Genomic DNA, 21,659 nt, shown 5'->3' on the forward strand with positions numbered 1-21,659 from the left:
AGTTCATCTCCTTCCTCTTCTATGATGTCATCAAAAACATCCTGAGTAATCTTGACCTCATGATTGTGTGGATATGCATCATCATTATGCTCATCTGGTTTATCTTCTCATCTTCATTATCCTCAACTAAGGTTATTTGTCCACTAGAAGGAGGATAATTATTATTTACAAATAACATCCAAGGTATTATAGAAGAATATTCCTCTCCTACACTCTTTTTCATATCTATGATCTCATTAGCAATTTTCTTAACTAATTTTTATAGACATTCCATATCTAAGGCATCTTTGTCCTTCTTCACATCTTTGAAAGTGACCTTCCTAGTAGGAGACACAACTATTTTATCATCAATAGGTGCATTTTGAGCAATTCATAGCATTTCCTTTTCAATATTAAGTTCTTCTTGATCGATTATGGGAGAGTAACTTTTCTAGCCATTTTTAGAAAGATTGCAATAGATTATGGTAAGGCGGTAAAATATAATTCATTATGTACATTAGTTGTAAGCTTAGAAGACTCAAGAATTTTATTTAAAAAATTAATGAACCTCTGATTGAATTCTTTGATCTTCTCTTTAGGATTAATTTTCATTCTAGATAATTCAAATACCAATGCAATTGGTGTTTTATCCTCACCAAATTTTTCATGAAAAGATCATAAAAGAAGTGTCAACTTGTACTTGAACTAGGTGCTAATGAAAAATACCATGTTGATGATTTTCGTTCAAAAGTATAATGGAAAATCCTACATACAACATCTTCATGCTCAAAATTAATAAGATTAATTTCCAACATAAAATTATTAACATGATCTTCTAGGGATTGTTTACCATCAGAGTCATACTTAAGAAATATTCTCTCGGGATGTTTGGGAAGATCATGTTGATCACCAAGACATTAACCACTTTGAGGTTTAACCAGGGTTTCCTTGGCATACCGTTCATTTTTTGTCGACGAGGAGTTCCTTGTAAAGAAGTTGTATAACTAAAAGGAATGAGTTGATAAATAGGGCTCTATGGAGGATTAGACTCAAGAGGAGCTAAGAGATCAAGATCAAAACTTAGTTCTTGTTTCTCTTTCTCTGAAAACATGAGATTATGAATTACCTTAAGATAAGTACTAGATGTTATTTGAGATTTAGTTCATTTACCTTTAGGATACACAATAAATTCAATGGGTTATTGAACAAGATTTCTTATCTGTGCTCTTGTTGAGACTCCTAGGTCTTGAAATTCGAGGGCAAGAGTTTATAGAGTTGGATGAGAAACTTTAACTTCTTTTAGGTTTATTAAACCTTTAGGAACTTGTTGAAAGAGGTGGATCAAATTGTGAGGAATTAGATTTAGTGATCTCTTGATATACCTCCTGAGTAATTACATAGGTTGTAATATCTTGATATGAAATTTGAGGGACTTATACAGATAATATGTGAGGGCTTGAGGGAAAAGGTGATGTTGATGAATGGGATTTGAATTTGTCTGTCACTCTTCCTACCTTTCATTAACTTAGTCCCTCCTTCTATCATAACAAATGTTTATGCTTGGATGTTGTCGAAGCCAACAATAAGAGAAATTTCCCGAGTCAACATTTCAAATCATACTTATTTTAATTTGGGATGGATATTCTCATTGGTAATTGGGCTCAGTTTCCAAGATGTTTTTTCTCCTTAATCATAGATTTGTGAAAATTTTCCTACAATCTAAACTAAAACTATTTTAATTATAAAAATGAAAACTAATTAAGCCTATATAAGATAAAATAATATATCTTGGGAGAAATTTAGAAGTGTATGAGCTTCTGAAGATTATTGTTTAAAAGAGAAGTAGTTCATTTATCTAGAGAATCTTTATGTAAAACAATTGTAAATCACACATCATTCATATAAACAGTTAAATGTATCAAATGAAAATCATAGCATCCATACAATAATTATTCACTAAACAAATTCTGAAAAATAGTATGAAAAAGAGTTATTGATTTACAACAGTGCAATAATAATCACATTAATAAATGATAATGATAAATTGATAAAGCTAATAGAAGTGATTTTAATCAGTTATAACATAAAACATATGTCAATAAAAATATCACACATGCATACGCATAGAAGAACAAAATCACAAGTGGCTCTTTGATTCTTCATAAAGTAAATTCTGAACAATAATCCCAAAATATTTTCCAAAAAAATAAGAACACTTCTAGTTTCTGTTGTCCTTCATTGAATATACTAAAAAATAACTTAATAGAAAAAGTTGTTGCTATTTTATTTGAAAAAAATAAATTAAAAGATAAAATCAAACAATAATAACAAAATTTGTTATTGTTTTTGTGGAATATCCTCAAATCACAGATATTTAATTCCTTCAATATTTTCCATGTAAATCTTCCATTGTTCATGAATATTCATGACTTTGATAATTAATGATGATGGATTAGTTTCCATGTTAATTTCGTAGCCATATGCTTTTCCTTCAATGCCGGGGAGATCAACCTATAATATTGAGGAATGATTGTTTCAGATTTTAATGTATCTCTATGGATGTGCTAGCAATTGATTTATAGATTCAACTTTGACTTTATCCAACACATTCATGATATCCTTGATTTCATTTCTTTGCATATTTACTTCTGAAATATATGCATTTCCTTTAATTTGTTTACCCAAGAATTGAACGTTGGGGATATCCACAGGGGCTTCACTCAATGAACCTATAACATATCACGTGTGTTCGTGGCATACTAAAAAATACCCCTAATTTGACTACATATTGGAAAATACCTCTAAAAATGACATTATTTAACCCCCTACCAATGCAAATACAATACACCTTCCCAATTTAAAAAACCCCTACTTTCACTAGATATTGTAGGTATCCATTTTTTCATTAACATTTTTTATACCCCTTTATATTTTGTAATTAACTTTGAGCTCCATTTTTTATACCTGCTAATATAGAAACCCTTTACCCCTATATATCCCCTAATATATAATGTCATTTTCCCCTCAATATATTTCCCCCAATATGAATGCACGTCGTATGGTATTGCTCCCCCAGTGAAGCCCCTGTGGGCTGTTACAGATCCATTTGGGCACATCAAATCCCAATATTCAGATCAGTGTTTTAGGACTCATCAAACCCTAAAATAAGTTGTTTCATGCCCTAAACAAGTCAACCCTTTGAATGCCTCCTTCCCAGATATTTTCATGACTTGAAGACATCCAGAAATTGCCTCTAGAGGGACCAGCGCAGGTAAGCCCTTATAAAGGCGCGCTGCAAAGTAGCTAAGTCCACTACCAAGGTGCTCTGTAGAGTACTTAGGCTTCTTTTCACCCACGTTGGGTGAGAATGAGTGAAATTCACATAGGGTTTGGGAATATTCTTATCTTTTGGAGTCATCTAGAAGTTTCCCTGTCTTATCAACTCCTATGAGCTCGAAAATGGATGAGGAATGAGTTAAGGATCATCCTATCCTCTCATCCCTTCCTCCATGGAACTAATTCTAAGTATGGAAGGCCATTCAATGTCACCATTAATGACAAAAACTCCTTCATCTTCCTATAAATTGACCACTCATCTAAGTGATCATGGGCTGGATTATGTTGAATTGTAAGGAGATAACACTGCTATGAGACTTGAATTTGGAGCAAATGATATGATGCCACAAGCTTGTCTTGCTTTTGATGTGATGTGGATGGGATCCAAGCTAGAGGAATGAATTTGAATCAGACACTGATGATTGTAATTCCTTCTTCTATCTAATAAAGTGTTTGAACCTTTTTCCATATTTGTGTTCTTTCATAATGTTTATATGTATGAATTGCCTCTGATTCCTTTCATTTATATTTAATGGATTGTATGCTTTGATCGATTTTCATCTTCTATTATGTTAACAAGGTACTTTTCAAGCAGATTAAGTACGGGAAGGAGTGACGGAATCGATACAAGGGAGATGAGAGGAAAGTGGAACTACAGGTAGGCCTTCTATCCTCTCTTCTTATCTATTTCTTATAGGGAAAGTCTAAAACACTTTAAACTATTGTTCTAGGCACAACTACTTGTCTAGTGAATTAGTATTTATCTGTAGATGATAAATTCTCCAAAACAAGGGCATATCAAAGTTAATGGTCAATCCCATAGCCCCATCAATTATCATAGAGTAGTCCCTTTGAGCATTGTTGACTAGAGTTTGAGACTAATTGAGATTCCTTTCTGAGTTGTCTAAGGTTATTATGGTTTTCAAATAGTCCCCCTCTGTGATCTTAACATGATATCTTGGAGCTTGTTTATGCCTAAACTGCCATGAGAGTAGTTTTTCTGAAGCTATTTTACGCCTGTGTATGCTCACTTAACTTATCAATATGGATAGAGAAAATTTATTTGATAAACTTTGTTGAACGTAAATTAAATTCAAATTCTAATAGAACTCTTCTTGAGCTAACTTAAGTTGTTCATTAGCCTTCAGTGCCACTTATTTAAAAATTTTGATATCATTGTTGGCAATTCAAAGTTATTTGACTTGTACCCTCAATTTTTCAATCCAATCATCCTCTCCTATAATAGTAGTAGTGGAAACTTATTGTATTTTCTCCATTTTATATTTTAATTCTTTCTCTAAATCTTGCATTTTCTTTTGATGTTGCTGTTGTAATTCAATAGTTGTTTGATGCAATTATTCTTCAAATTGTGATTTTTGTTGGCTTATTTTGTGTTAATAATATTTTAATCAAAGTATTTATATAGAAAATATTTTCTAAAGAAAAAGCACCTAGAGAGTTAGTGACATCTTCTAAAACTTGTTCATCAAAATGTTTGGAGGCATCCCAAATAATTGTTTGTTGAATAGGGGGTTATTCTATTTAACCAATCCTTTCTCTATTATTACTTCCTTTAACAATTGATCTAATTTTAGTGCTAAGGAAGTATTCATGATAAGGTATCTACTCTTCTTCTATGGCTGTCAAAGAATCAACATGAATGACATTTCAGGATGAAACCCAGGAAGGGAAGAAATAAAAGTATTTGAAATAACTCCTTAAATAACAATACTTGTTTATTCTCCAAGATTTTCAATCTGATAATAGGATCAAAGAAGTGTTATGTTCTAGACTAAGGTGTGGTTCAATTTGTGAAATTTTATGAAGTTGAGAATCTTTTGCTTTGGGTTGTTTTCAATATTTTTGCCTACTCTTTTTTTCTTGAGTGGGCATAATATGAATGTGTGTCTTTCTTTTGTCCTAAACAACTCGAAAATTTTCTGATTGAGTTTTCTCATATAAATCCCATTCAACATGTAACCTTGAATTGTTAGCAAGTTTTTCAGTCTTTACTGCTATACTCTCCATTGGAACCTTTCCTGTGAGAATTTACTCCATTAATTTTGGACTTGTTGGAGGTTGATTTGTTTGGGCTCTTTTTTCTCCAACTTTCTAAGTATTCTCTTCAATAGCTTGAGACTGATGAATTAATGTTGTTTTAGTTGGATTTGAATCATTCTCTACTAGTCTGCATATGTACAAACTAAAACTAAAGTTGAACAACTGGTTGCTTCCTAAATTTGTAAATTTATATTTGAATGGAAATATGGTCCAAGGAACTTCCTTGTTATCCTTTGAAAAATAATAAAAGTATACAACCAAATATTTAGGGATATGTTGAATTATAATCAATACCTCTTCATACGATCTGATTCTTTTCAAAACATAATGAAAATGTATATTTTCATTAGCATATTTATTAAAAATTGTTATAGAGTCACAATATTTGCATAAATATTCAAAGGATCATATTTTTCAAAAGAGTACATGATAAATTTATCTCTTCCAACATTGCAACTTCTATTATAACATGGTTTACAATTTTCAAGGAATACATCCCAACATGAATAGGAAATATGGGCCAAATCCTCTTTGATCCTATTTGTAAATATTTGGTAATCCTTGTACCTATAGTTTGATCTCCTTAAGGAGTATCCTATCATGTGCATATTTTGGTATGAAATGAGGTGATGCTTGAAAACAAATAAATTCTAATATAAGAGACGATTTCATCATCATATTAGTCTTCAATCTCATTAATTTCCTGCATTTCCGCATCTTTGAATCTAGGAGATGGATGACCAAAGAATTTCTCATGTAAAGGAATAATAACATTGTGATAGATTTCATAGAAGTGGTCCATAGAATTTTCAACCTAGAGGTTTGAATGATGGATATGAATTGGTCCAGCTATGGGTTTTCGTTCCATTTCAAGAAAGGAAAAGGGGCATGAAACAAAATGACACCCATAAGATAAGTAAACATATAAAATTCTTGAGTAACCCATGTTTCTATTTTAGCAAAAAATTTAATCTATTTTTTGAGAGTATTAGATAAGATAGTACACCAATTAAAAATAACACCTCTCTAGAGTGCTATATGCATAATAGGTACCAATTCTTCTCTAAAGTGAGAGGGATTCTTCTCTCCAAAAGGCCCACACAACATTTTAGCTACCATAATTATAGGGAGTTTATAGGATGAGGTGGAATATGACTTGGAACTTCAAAAAGGAATTTATTTTCATCCCTCCATTGATCCTTAATCAATATACCCATATCTAACTGATATGGTGTGCACTAATTTTCCTTAAAGTTTAACTATATTCATTATCAAAGTTCTATTTAGGTGTTCATACTTGGTATATTTGTTGTGTCTCATTTGTATTGAATGAGTAGACAAGATTCCATTGATTGTTGGTGATTGTACAGGTTGGAAAATTAGTACGTTTTATTACCAAATGAATCATATATATGTATGGAATCGAGAATAGTATGGATACTACTTTTTGTAGATCGAACATGTGAATATATTCAAAAAAGGGTATATCATCCCTGTATCCATTTGAAAAATCTCCTTCCTCCAAATATTGATAGATCTCACCCCAAAATTCGCTTTTAGGAGAAAGCTTGTATGTCATGTCTGAAAACATAGAAGAATTGGGATTTTTAGCTTCTAAATCCTTAGTCAATTGTTGTGGTTGTTGCTTCTTCACTTTATTTCCTTTTCTAGGAGGCGTGATTTAGATAACCTACAATTGAAAGGAAAATGATTATAAACAAGCTATTTTGCATAAAAGACATTCAAATCGAGAGAGTGATATATGAAAATTACCTTTGCGATGGCTTTAACAGTGAAAATTATGCAAGAAAATGTTATAAGTTACTCAAACAACGAAGATCTTTCAAACAAGTTAACTTTCATGAAATGATAGTGTAATTGTTATACTTGATAAGATTTGAAGAAAATATAGAACTCTTGACAAATTATCATGGAGGAAAGTTTTATAAAGAGGCTGACAATAGTTTATTGAATACTCATTAAATTCATGAAATTACCTGAGTTATGTTATAACATAATTTCCACATAAAACAATGGGAAATATGCATTTGATTAACTAGTAATAATTTATTAAATCATGATTATATTAATTAGATCATAATTAAAAGGTACTAGATGGGTTTAACAATGTTAATGCATACTGGTATTAGATATGATTATATAGGGGTACCAAGAACTACATGTTATATTGTATTAGAATTGAAAAGGATAAGGAGGTACTGGTATGTTTTTATTTACAAAAATAATGGAGAAAAAATAAAACTACAATTGAAAGGTTTTTCCAAAAAAATGACTTTATTAATCATGTCCACTAATCATGATTAATTATCTTGATAAACTGTGATTAATACTAAGCCTAAGTAATAATCATGGTACCAAGTACCACATGCTTTGTTGATAGATAATGTCAAAAACTAGTTGGTATTTGGTATGACGTGGCAAAGAGATGATGTGGAACTTCCATGTATATAACATGTGTCATGTAGAAAGAGCATTTTATGAGGTGCAAAGAGGCCAAAAGTAAATGACACATGTCATCATATTGGATTTTTTGCATGCCACACTGACATGTTAGCATAGGTCCAACATGGAAACAGTAGGGTCCCATATAGGGATATTGATGTTTCTGCATATAATTTCATTTTATCACTTGGAGTTGATAGGGTGTGAAAAGGGTTCAATACTATGGTGTAGAGATAACAGGGTACTATGGATTGGTAAAATTGGATGTGTACTCTAGTATCTTGTATGCGGTATGACAAATAATATGCCATTTACTACTAAAAATGGTGACTTGTTTGAATTCTATAGTTGATGGGAAATGATATTAGGGTACTAGGATGGATAATATTACATGAGCCTATCTCATATTTTGTATGATAGATAAATTATTGTTAGCTACTGAAAAAGGATTATGTTTGAAAACCAACTGTTGATGGGAATGGTTATAATATGCTAGCCACTTTTAACCTTGTAATTATTCTAAAAGAAATAAATAAATATATAGGCACATGGGCTATGTCAAAGGCGAAACTGATTCTAGGGATGAGGTGGAAATGCTGCTTGCTTGGAAAAGATGGAAAGCAAGGTGAAAAAAAGGCTAAATGGCATGAAGATTATTGGCCTACAAGACTAACCAGTGATGATTGGTCCAACGACCACAAACATATGGATACAAAGGAAACGTTGGACACTTTTGGTTTGTCCAGAGGGGTTGGACCAGACTGGGATATAACTAACCAAATCTAGTTTTTTCATAGCTTGAAAAGAGGGAAATCAAAGCTAAAAGTGGGATGGATTGGCCTGATAGGAAAAATATTGGTCTAAACAATTTTTTAGGAAGACAATGCTCACTGACAGAAGGGATAGTGGATCATTGTTGTGAAGGGTAAAATGTTAAAAGAATTACATGAGTGCACACACAAAGTATTTTTGGTATCCATATTGTAGTTTCGCAGAGCTTGAAATGTGTTCTTAGATTAGTGCCCTTATGCCCTGGAGTTTGGATCGGGAGTGGTAGCTACATGAGAGATGCTTAATTGCAGTCTTGCCTAAGGTTTGGAGGAGATATTTTGTCCTTGACTTATTTTCTCTTTTCTCATTTGAGATAAGTACCTCTCATGGTAATTTGCATTGTGACCTTCTTGCCTATTCCAGTTTAACTTAGTCGATGTTATCAGTGTGCTAATCTTGCTATGAATCATAGCTACATATGTAATGCGTGTTTTGGTTGTGGGATTATATATTTTGTGTGTGATCCCATATTAGTGTGATATGGTAAGCATCATAAGAAGACGAAAGACGATAATCCTCTGAGACTAGGATGTTTTTCATTTCTCTTTGTCAAAGCATGTGTTATGCCATTATGTGGGTATGTTTATCTATGAACTATTATTGATACATATTCTAGTAGTTGTGTAGCTTCTCTTATGTTTCCTTCACTGAGTTTGGCCTCATGCATAGCACAATGAAATAGTTGCACTAAATAGATTGTTATACCTTTAGAAGTTGTCTACACAACACTACAAAAATTTGTGTGGCCTCTCAATTCTTGTGTGCAAACGTTGAGCAACACAGGTCCCAAGTCATGTGGTCTTTCTCTAGAACCTCATGGGCCCTTTCTCCTTTTTCTAATCTTCACACTTACTTTGAAACGGTAATGTTTCATTTTCTCCATAATTCTGTCTCAAACCAAAGAAATAATGATGCAACAATAATGTTGGATTGAGGAATGCAAAGTAAAATTCCCTTGCGCAAGTAATTCGTGGTAATCTTATTTTCTTGGAACCAAGCTTAGATGTTTTTAAATTTTCACCATGACTGTGATAATGGTTGTTAGAATTACAGTGAGAAAAGTAGATGATGCTCCCCAACCACTTTATTCTATTAGTGTGGGAGAGCATATACATGATGCTTGATGAGTTATTTCAAACACACCAGTCATGGATTGTGGAGGACTAGCCATCTTAACATTGATACAAAAAGACTCAGTCATTGGAACAAAAGATGATTTGTATAGTGTGCATTTTGTTGGTTACTTGTGTCTATAAATGCATTGTTAACACCTAGTCTTGTAGGTTTCGTTCCTTTCAAGTGAAGAGTGGTATTACAGTTACATTCATTAATATCCCTTACATGAGTCTTCAAAAGGAAATAACCCTATTACCCTTTATTTAAAATCCACGAAGATGATGTCTAACAAAACTAGTATCAAATGGAAAAAAGGGGTTTACTGAAATTGATTTAAATTCCTTCATATTATTCCCACTTGGAATGGATTAATGTTTCTCTGTAAATGAATTTATTCATACAAACAATAGACAAGTTTATCTAAGACCTTCTATTCATGGCGAAAATGATAAACTCAAATAAATTGTTTAAATAAATTCTCTAATTACCATGGAGTATCTCAGTTTATTTGGATTAGCATTCAACATGTACCAAATGATGTTCTCCACAATGATTAATGAAATTTAGTTTTTGAATGCCTATTAGTGCTACAAGAAGGATCATGATGGATGCGAGTTACATCAAAGACAACCAAGGTCTAGGATGATATTATCATGATTTGTATTAGAGAAAGCTAAAATATTATTTGCTCCAACCTTTGCAATCCTCTCCTTATGTTCTTCTTCAACAGTGGACCAACCATTGGCAAGACAGCATGTAGTAGTTTTCTCTATGGATTCCTTATATATTAACCACAACTATGGTTAGTTTCAAAATTGTCCCATGCCATTTTCCCACATATGGTAGTTGGTATACCATTTACCATGACCCTCCCATGAGGTAAACATTTATCGTTACTTTTACCTATTTCTTATTCTTACAGCACGGTTCACTCAACAAATCTGTAAAACATAGACTACTATGTAGTATGATATTTTGCATGAAGGCTAACCACTAGATAAGACTATGAGGTGCAACACTATTTCTGGAGGCTTTTAGTAGTTAGACGATATGTATGGATCCCTGCCCATAATCATAAAAACCCTAGAATATGGTAGATAAATTTGTCGCTATTACAACTCATGAGGACCAAAGTATTAATTGGACTATGTGACACAATGTCAATCTCATTCCATTACACATAGTTGATCATGGGGAGTACATCGATAGCGTTCTTTTTCATGTAGTATTGCCTTCTAGGCTATAACTAAGCTACCTCAGCCACAACATGCTAATATGTTGATGAAATATCAATATAGAAATTTTGTCCTCTTGTAAGAATTACATGAGATGTTGAGTGGCTTTGAGAATGCCGAGCCTAAATATTTAAAGTAGTAGGTTTGAATCAATTCAAAAGTTAGACTTGAATTAGAGAGACTTATAGTTTGTAATTATAGAGAAAAATCATGGAGTTGTTATACTTGAATGAGAAGTAGGAAATGGATGTAGAATACGAAATGGAAATGGAGTTCTACCTTATATCTCTGTTAGTAGTCTTCTTATCACGTCATAATGCTGATTTTCTTTAGAGGATTCACTTCTATTTAAAATGGACATAGCTGACATGTGCATGAAGTCCATGTTTTGTGCTCATTGAAATGTCAAAAAAACTTAAATAACAAACCTATTGGTTCTCTTACTAAGGCGTCAAAAAAATTTGCAATCAAGAGGATATACTACTCATCCTCTTATCGAGATGATGGGCCTATCAACAAAATACATTCAAGAAATATCATCGTAATTCCTTCATGCAATTGTAACACAATTGACTAATGATATGTCATGACATCAACATACAACCTACTCCCTAATCACGGATAGTCAAAATATGTATTCATAACAATACTAGAGAGTGCCAATACTTTCATTCATTCTTCAAGATACATTAAGCCATTATTATAAGGTTAAAGTTCACAGTTCACTTTTCTTGGATGAAGGCCCTTCAAGTAGAAGGACCTCATTGGAAATATTAAAGAAGCATTTTACTAATAATTCATGTGTTATCATAGGGAAAGGTTGAATAATCTCCATGGCTAGGGAAGGGAAGGAAATAAGGTTTTAAAGAGAGAGGCATTTTATCACTTACCCAGGCTAGTCTTCTTTGCAGACCTGATAAAAACTTATGCTTATGGGAGCCTCTATATGGGAATATTGGATGTTGATTAACACATCCATAAATACTAGAAATTTGAAGAAGCATAGAAACACTTAATAAATTGGATAATCAATTTGATAGAATAAATACTTGGAAAGAAAGGGAAAAAATATATAAGTAAAGTAGGACAATTTGTTTGTATTTCTCACCCACCTCTCCAAACAAGATGACCAATTCAACGAAATACATATAAGTGAAACAAGGATGCTAGGGCCCAAGATATGGGTGCTTACAAAAACAAAAAGGAGAGGATGTTGGTAAGGAAAAATGTGGCTATGGAAGAAGGGAGGAACATCCCATCTAGATTGTTGAGTAGTTACTTGACAGTCAAGGTTTCAATTTTTTAATGAAACACCACCTATATAATAACATAGATACTAAAATAATTGTAGTTGATTATTTTGATGACCAAGTGTGTGAAGATTCAACATGTAGTCACACAATATAACATGTCACTATAGATATAGTATATGATATGGGAATTAAAATCGCAGAAGGCTATCCAAAGAATGGGGCACAGATGGAGAAAAACAAAGATAAATACAGAAATGATACTATTGTATTATTGTAATACAAATTGACATCAAATATATGATACAAAGAGAGTATGATGTTGGGAGTAGTTAGAGACACTCTCTATGTATTTATTTTTAGGTTGGTTTAGATTAGTTGGAAATATAAAGAAATGGTTGGATGATATTTTGAAGAGTTTGAATCTGTAGGTTATTGAGTGAATTGGAGCTAAACTAGATGCAACCATGAGTCTTGTCCTGTGATAGTGAAAGTGCTATAAATATGACAAGAAATCCTATATTAAAAAAAAATGCTTACCCCATTCTTGTAGCTGTATCATGAGAGTCAAGTAACCAAGTAACCACCTCCCTTGGGTTAGATTATTAAAAGTGTGTGTTACAATGGGTAGAAGGACTAGGATGATGGTTGTTCAAGTATTAAGAATCGATTCGGTATGATATTTTACAAGAAAACATCTCAATATTGAATTTTTAAGAGAGAGACATTTTATCACTTGGCCAGGCCAACCTTCCCTGTAGACCCGATACAAACTTATGGTCATGGGAGCATATATATAGAAATATTTGATGTTGATTAGCACATCTAGAAAATATTAGCAATTTGAAGAACCCTAACAACACCATATAGATTTGATAATCAGTTTGATAAAAGAAATACTTGGAAATCAAGGGACATAAAAATATACATAAAGTGGGACAATCTGTTTGTATTTCTCACCCACCTCTCCAAACAAGTTGACCAATTAAATGAAAGACATATAAGTGAAAAAAGGATGACATTCCCCAAGAGATGTATGCTTACAAAAACAAAAAGGAGAGTGTGTTGGTAAGTACAATTATGGTTATGGAAGAAGGGAGAAAGGTCCCATCTAGAATATTGAGTAGTTACTTGATAGCCAACGCCAATTTTTTATGAAACACCATCTATATCACAACACAGAGACTAAAATAATTGTAGTTGGTTGTTTTGACAACCAGGTGTGTGAAGTGTCAACATGTAGTATGCAACATATCGTGTCACTATACATATAGTATCTTCTACGGGAATGCAAATCAGAAAAGACTATCCAAAGAATGGAGCACAGATGGAGACAAACAAAGACACACACAAAAAGGATACTATTGTATTTTCATAAAACAAATTGACATAAAATCTATGATATTGAGAGAGTATGATGTAGGAAGTAGTTAGAGACACTCTCTATGTATTTAGTTTTAAGTTGGTTGAGATTGGTAGAAAATATAAAGAAATGGTTAGATGATCATTTGAAGAGTTTGACTCTACAGGTTATTGAGTGTTTTGGAGCTAAACTATATGCAACCAATAGTCTTTCCATGTGACAATCAAAGTGTTATAAATATGACAAGAAATCCCATATTAAAAAAAAAAATACTTACCACATTCTCGTAACTGTATCATGAGAGTCGGGTAAACCAATAACCGCCTCCCTTGGGTTATATTGGTAAGGGCATGTGTTACAATGGGTACATGGATTGGGATGATGGTTGTTCAAATATTAAGAATCGATTCAGTATAATATTTTACAAGAAAACAACCCAATATTGAATTGGGGTTCGATATAATAACATTGATTTTAGTAACCCAATATTAATAACATGGATTTAGGGTGTCTGCCTAAAAATGGTGCTAAAAATAAAAAAAAAACCATATTTACAAGTTTTCAAACGCCAATGTTTAATAATAATGTTAACAATTTGAAATTTATTTACAAAGTTTAAGTTTGAATAATTACACAAATGAAATTTTTAACAAAAATAAAACTTTGGGGGTCTTGATTAAAAAAATAAGGAGTTATTATTATACCAAAACACTCAATTGTGCCCAATATAATGTGTCATACATGGAAGTATTCATGAAAAAAATATAATACATACCCACCAAGACCAAATAAATAAGATGAACACCAACTAATTTGAGATACAGACAATGGTCCACTTTTCTCCTTGTGAATCCAAGTCCTAATATATAACCATCAAATTTTTTTATATGTCGCATATCTTGGTGATTACTTTAACCCATAAATTAATTTTTTTATCTTGCATACTAGCTCTTTATTTCCCTTAACCATAAAGCCTTATGGGTGTTTGATGTATATTTCCCTTTCTAGATGCCCATGTAGGAATGATGTCTACACATACATTTCTTATAGTTCAAATTCAAAAGAAGTAGCAATATATAAATGAAATATAATATAAGTTAAGTTGGAAATATGAGAAGGATCTCACGAAAGTAAATTCCATCTAACTAGGAATAACCATTTTCTACTAACCAAGATTTTTATTTATCCACTTTTCCTTCTACCTTCAACTTCTTCTTAAGAACCCATTTTCTACCAATGGGATTTCTTCTAGCCAAGAAATCCACTAGATCCCAAGCCTCATTTTTGTTTAAGGCTAGGTTTTCTTCAACCATGGCCCTTTCCCATAGTTTTCCATCCCCTGAATCAATAACCTCACTAAAAATTATAGGATCATCATCATTTATAACAATTTTGCTTTTAACAAACTTAGGTGGAGTATACCATTTTAGCTACCTTTTTTCCCAAAGTAATCTCCTCAATAACGAAGCATGGTTCTTCTTATTTTAATTACTATTTTTTTGTAGAGTATAATTCATTTTCCTTTAATGCAAACTCCGTCTTCACTGATTCTCCCTTGGAAATATTTATTGTATGACAACATATTTGATTTCTCTAAATACTACATCTCCACATACACAACCTTCTTAGTTTATGGGTTCCAAAGCTTATAACCATTCATACCTTATTTATATCCAATAAAGATACACTTTTCAAATTTCTTGTCTAGATTATCTCTACTCTCCTTTTGAACTTGTACATAAGCATTAGATACAAATGCCCAGACATATATAAGAGAAGGTTTTTTACTAGTCCATACCTCATTGGAGTTTTATCATCAAATTTTGATGAGGGTGATTTATTTAGAAGTCAATACACAATATCCACTACCTCTATCCATAATTCTTATCCTAACCCAACACTATTAAGCATGCCCCTTGCTTTCTCAATTAGCATCTGATTCATCCTTTCTACAACTCCATTATTATAAGGTGTGTAAGGAGTAGTCGTCTTCCTTGCTATACCATACTTCTTATAGAATTCTTCAAGTTCATTATTATAGAAATATCCACCATTATTTGTCCTTAGCACCTTAATTTCCTTCTATTCCCAATTTTTCACAAGAGCCTTAAATTCTTTGAATTTTTTAAACAATTTGGATTTCTTCTTGAGGAAAAAAATCCATTTATTCATCAAAATTTTATCTATATATGAGATATAATAAAAAAAATTACCTAGTCATGAACCAACATAGTTCCATACACATCAGTATGTACCAACTGTAGTATTCCCTCTTTCCTTATAGTGTTGAAGAAGAATATTACCTGATTCTACTTCCCATATAAACAATATTCATAGAAATCAAATTTCAAAAAGCACTTACACATAAATTTTACCATACCATTACCATCATGTAGTATTCAAAGGCCCTTCTCTTTGATATGCCCCAGTCTTTGATGCCACAACATAGTCATTTCTCCATAGACTATAAGTGTTTTACCTTTATTAGTACCATTGTCACAAAAAATGGAATAGTTGCACCCATGCTAATGACGGTTCATAGAAAATTATATAAATTTCCTATTCAAATCCCGTCAGCAATATCATCACTCCTTAAAACATCCTACAAGTATCCTTCTCAAACACTATTTTTACACTTGTATTTCTCATATCGCTTACAAAAATAAAATGTTTGGCTAATCATAGGATGTGTAGAGCACCAATGACCTTTCTAATCATTCCACCAATGAACTTCAACTAACCTTTCCTCATCCTATGATTCTAGCTATCAAGTCATCTCCTCATAAAACATCACCATTGTCATATCTTTCATATTCACAAAAATACTCCATATGAGGAGTCATATGAAAAGATGCACTTGAGTTGACCAACCATGCCTCGTGATATAGATGTATACTTGAAGAAGTGATGTCCATGTCCCCTCCTTCATCTACGGAGGTTTTTCCTTCTATTGAAGGATCATCGTTAGAGACCTTCCCTTTCTTTGCAATTCTAGATCTACAATCTTTGTTGTAAAGCTATTTTTTTCTAGATCTCCAACATACATTTACAAATATTCCGAAATATTTATATCTCTCTCTATATTTAGATATCCCACTTGAGGAATTATTTTTATTTATCTTATGGGAAAATCCTTTTACCAAAAAGGAATTTGGGAGTAAGAAAAATCGTTCCTTTCTTGCCTAGATGTTTGGTGCTAATTGTTAAATCCAAACATTGAGTTTCCCCTTTTCAAAGAAAAATAACCATTCAACAACTTTTGATTCCAATCATATTCCATTTAAACATTTGAAGATAATTCTCCAATGCCTTGAACTACTAAACTTTATATTTCTTATAATTCTTTGACACTTTATAACCTCTTGCTCTTGTCTTTTCTTTATTCGGGCTCTTCTTGTATATGAAAGTGGTTAATATTCATATGATTATTATAGTTTGTGAATATATCCCATTTATTTTTCAATATGGCACTTCACATAACTAATGAGGTGACTAAAGGCAAGAGGGATGTGAGAGGGTAACGTGCCATGAGTAGTGACCTAAACAACAAAGTAATTAATGCCAAGAGAGATGTGAGGAGAGGTCTCATGGGAGGCCACATAAATATTGACGCAAGAAAATGCCAAGAGAGATGTGAGGAGACAAGTTCTTATGGGTTCTCCAAAATTAATTGAACATCAACGTGTTTCATTCCATCTTTTATTCCCAACATGTAGTTTGGTTCCTTTCAAAGACTAAATATTCTTTATATTTCATCTCATTATATGTATAAAATTTTAAAAGTTGAATATGTGAAGCTAAGATTTGAATAATAGAGATGAAATAATGAATAGTTAATGTGAACAAGTTAAAACCGTGCATGTTGTTTTTTGAAAATCCAAATATTTTTCACATAAAAGAATTGAATATCTTGATTTGTTTCACCCGTTTCTTTTTCGAGATTAATAGGGGGATATTCAATCATATTTTTCTAACTATAATTATGATGACTCACCAAAAACAAAGTTCATATAGATCTATACTTTTTTTTAATAGATTTAATTCCTCTAAAAACTATCGATGAAACTTTAACTAAACTTTAACATGATATAGAGTTCATTGACATCAGAATCATCTTGTGTGTGCACTAGATATTTAGTTTAGCTTTATTAATCTTTAAATATAATAGTTTTCAAATAATTTTTTTTTTAATTAGTGTAAAATAATCCACTTAAATTTTGTTTTCCTAATTAAGAATAATGAATCACTTTTTAAGTTTTTTATCATTATTTAAATTAGATTTTTAAAATGATAATATCCATTTTTATTTATTAATTAATAACATGACCATATAATTTTTTTCAAATAGAAATTAATTACCTTGTTTTTAATAATTTTCAACTCTATAATTTGCATGTAAATTTTAATGTGTTGTTTTTACTCCACTATTTTGATATCCAAACAAAATATGAAAATGAATAATATAACATATGAGTTTGACATTTATGTATCATCCATATTATGTATAATATTCAATATAAAAATCATTTGAATTGTTAAAATCTATATTGAATATTGAACATAAAAATTATTTAGATTGTTACACAAAATTTCCTTATTACACTAATATTTCTTGAAAAACCCATCTTTTTAAAATTCATGTGTATATGAAAATTGAACCTAAATTTATGTATACTATAAATGGTAAGTAACTCCTCTCCACTTATATTTAATCTCATTAATACACCATAAATGTCATATGTAAATACAACTTATTGAACATATTTTTTATTGTCTTTAAATTTTGGAACATATGAGTATAAGAGATCAAATTTACTAAAAGCATTTTTTCTACTTTATATCTTAGATACACTTTTTCATTTTTTTTTTTTTAAACTGACACAACCGCATTAATAAAATGGTTAATATATGTCAATTTATATTGGTTTTTACTTATAATAACATTGATTAGCATATGAAAATTAGAAAATGACACTAGTTGATGTATAATAACCATTTTGTTAATGTGGTTGTGCTAATTGATGGTTGACGTGTGCAGGGAAAAATAGTTGACTATGGTTAGCAAGATTAACCCCATTCAAACATTAATGTAACAATGTATTTTTGATACATTAATTTTGACCACTGTTACATTAATGGTTTTCAACCATGGTTAACATTACATTAATGTCAATGCTAATGTCACAAAATGTTACTTTAATGGTTACATTAATGTTACATTGTTGAACAAGGTTGACCATGGTTAAACTTGCTTGACCATGTTTGAACATGGTTCAGTATGGTTAAATATGGTCAAGTTATGGTTTACCATTGTTAACACGGAAAAATTGTATGCACATTTGCACAATCTAGATGACACCCAGAATTGTTTAGCAGAGCATATAAGTGAAGATTTTCCAATTGAAAACATCATGAAATAAAAAAATAAAAGTTTTCCAATGGCTTCAGTTTAAAAGTCTCCCCGTGAAGCTCATCCACTGATCGAAATTAGTGAAAGTGCAGTTGTTTCTTCAATAGTTGCACGGTCGAACAAAAGTCTGAGTTAGTAGCCCGAGACCACTTCACACACTCTGAACTGGGATTACCTGACATGTACCATTCAAGGATAGCTAATTTCGAGGTAAACTTGGAGATATGTATCCCCCAAGGGATCCTCTTGTCCTACTCATTAATAGACAAAGGGAGGGAAGAGAAGTTCAAAATTCTATACAAACAGACCATTGGAAGACCAAAACCAAGAAGAAGTAGAGCATTGTTATGCTAGAAAAATTGCCCCATATCAATCCAACATTTCATAGAGAAGAGGATTTCACCATTGATAGAGTCCTCATACTTATTTGAGAGAGAGAGAGAGAGGAAGCTCGAAAGGAGATTGAATAAAGAAAATTCCTTGTTGAGGATTTTTGAGCACTATTGCTCAAACAATTCTCTCCAAGTGTTTGGAATCCATCTATTGTATCTCTTCTACTTTTAGTAGTCAATAAAGGGATCCCTTTTCCCAAATATTGTTGAATTGTTTTCTTCATTAATCTTTGTTATTTATGTTATCTAGCATAGTTTTGTAGTTTATGTTTATGTATGCATTGCTTCCAGTGTTTCAATTCTCTGTTATTTAAGTTGTTCACTAACAACAACCAACTGTCTGATGACTCCTTATAGGTAACAACCAACTCCAAGGGAAGAGTTTTTGGTACTCCATAGTAGCGAAAACACAACAACAGAATGGTGAATCCACTAGTTCTCTTTCTTTTTTCTAACAATTATTTTTGCAGGACCTTTCTCTCTGCATTTTCGCTCAATTGTGTCTCTGTCAGTTCTCTAGAATTTTTGGAAGCCCCCTAGGATCTATTTTCAACTTGATACAATCAAATTGTTTACTTTTTTCTTCATTTGTGTGACTTTCATCACAAACAGACTTATGTCTATTCATATAAAAACCCACATGATTTTACAAAGAGCATAAAAAAACATTGTAATTTTTCTTTCCCAAGTGATAGGAAACCTTTAGTGAATTTCCTTCACTTCTACAATTTTTTTATAGTTAGTTTAATGTAACACCTTCCAGGGTAAATGTGCATATAAACAACATAGTAGGAACAAAAATACAATAAACATATTAGACATCAATATCCATATATACATCAGTACATTTGCACGTGAAAATCAAGGGAATGAATTTTTTTCATTAATAAATGCAATGAACCAACTGGTGATGGGACTGCCATGTTCCACCCAACCATAGATTTGTTGAGCCAAGTCTCTTTCTAGCCAATCACCACCGTGCCATATTCCAAGCATGAATGCAGGATCTCAGAGAACACATCAATAAAAACTCATCCGGGGCTTCTAGAGGCCACCCACCTCAACCCATCAAACAGTGATTCCACCTCATAGTCGGACATCACCAGAAACCATCATCAGATTGGTCTCCATCCAAGCCTTCCAGGGCTTCCAGAGCATTTTTCCAACCAAGGCTTCTAGAGCTAATAACTCAACCCACAACTTATACAGGGCTTCCAAAGCATTTGTCCAACCAAGGCTTCCAGAACTAGTAACTCAACCCATAAATTATATAGGGCTTCTAGAGTGTTTGTCCAACCAAGGCTTCTAGGGCTAGTAACTCAACCCACCAAAGGCTTCCAGAGAATTTGTCCAACCAGGGCTTCCAGGACTAGTAACTTAACCCAAGTTGTCATAGGGCTTCCAGAGCGTTGTTCAAGCAGGGCTTCTAGGACTAATAAATCAAACTAAGATTTTATAGGGCTTCAAGAGCATTTGTTCAACCAGGACTTCCAGGACTAGTAACTCAACCCAAGCTAAGGAAACATGAGAACCAACCAAAACAAAGCAATGAAATTAAACCCACAATCACCATGGCTATCCAGGAAATGACAAGACTAGACAATCCACTGTCAATCTCAGCCATCCTCCATGCCAATGAAATATCATAACCAAGAAACCACATGCATGTGCCATGCATGCCAAAACTAGTGAAGAAATCATACATGCAACTCGGTACCTAAAGGAAATCTGATGTAGCTGATGATGTCGATTCCCTCTTGTGATTTCCTGCTCTTCCTTTGCCTTCTTGCTCCAAGAATCCAAGTATGCCACACCCTCCAAGAGTGCTCCAAGAAAACTCTAACTATCCAAGTGTATGAGAGAGAGAGAGAATAATGAGAGAGATCCCAAAACTAAACTGAAAAAAGGTTCACACTGAAAGGAAGAAGCTTCCCAACTGATCCTCAGAAGCCTTTTTAGTAATGAGGCCTTTATTTTCTTCATTTTCCATTATATTCCTTCATTTTTCTCCTCACATGCAACTTGTCACCTTTCACCTCCTTTTTTTTTTTCCTATTTTCCATTATTTTCATAAATAAATGTGTCAAAATACCTTTTTGCCTCTTTAATGCCTTAGTCATTTCCTTTGCCAATTTCCTTAGACATAAACAACCAAATGAACAACCACTAGGATGTCATGCCCACCATTCATCTTGGAATGTGTGTCCCATCATTGTTGGGCGT

The sequence above is a fragment of the Pinus tabuliformis genome, chromosome 7 (genome assembly GCF_031772625.1).
Source record: "Pinus tabuliformis cultivar Carrire ecotype Pingquan chromosome 7, CPIR1, whole genome shotgun sequence".
Classification (NCBI taxonomy): domain Eukaryota; kingdom Viridiplantae; phylum Streptophyta; class Pinopsida; order Pinales; family Pinaceae; genus Pinus; species Pinus tabuliformis.